This window comes from Gymnoscopelus braueri (assembly GCF_963280865.1).
Source record: "Gymnoscopelus braueri genome assembly, chromosome: 24".
NCBI classification, from domain to species: domain Eukaryota; kingdom Metazoa; phylum Chordata; class Actinopteri; order Myctophiformes; family Myctophidae; genus Gymnoscopelus; species Gymnoscopelus braueri.
The window spans coordinates 12,723,690-12,724,427 of NC_137626.1; positions in this window are offsets into that span (position 1 = coordinate 12,723,690).

The following is a 738-nucleotide window of genomic DNA, read 5'->3' on the forward strand; positions in this document are numbered from 1 at the left end:
ATATCAATTAGGCTTAAGAATTTAAGTGCTTAAGGAGTGTAATGTGTTGTTTGTGTGGTGTTCATTTGTTTGTGTGGTGGTCAGAGTATATAATTAAGTAAAGGAGGTATACAAAGTTGGATTACAGCAAAGGGAGACAAAGTACGCCTGCACTGGAGAGAAGAAAAAAAAGAATGTAACATTTTTTTCAGCACATATTGTATGAGTCAGGACATCTGTTACTTTTAACATAGTTAATCCGGGGACGCATCTCTGTCATTTTTAGATTTCTTTGGGCTATTCAAAAATAGCAGATCTACAAGCTCGGTGCCGCGCTATGAGCTTGTAGATCGGCTATTTTAGAAAATATCGTGAAAATATCGTGCAAATCTTTGAATATGTATCATTTTAAAGCGAACATTTAAATTCAAATCTTTGCTTCTGGGGGATTCAACAAATGTCTTCTAAATCCTATTTTTTTTTTGAAAAAAAAACTTATGCTATAATATCAGTGGTTCTCAAACATTTTTCATGTCAAGGACCACCAAAATTATATGTATTTGTCCGCGGACCCCAGTCTCAAAATATTTTGTTCCAGGGACCCCCAGAAGCAAAGATTTGAGTTACAAATGTTGGCTTTAAAAAAAAAAGTATTTGCACAAACTTTCAAGATTTTTCAAAAATAGCAGATCTACAAGCTCGTAGCGCGGCACTCGGTGCCGCGCTACGAGCTTGTAGATCTGCTATTTCTACGGGACC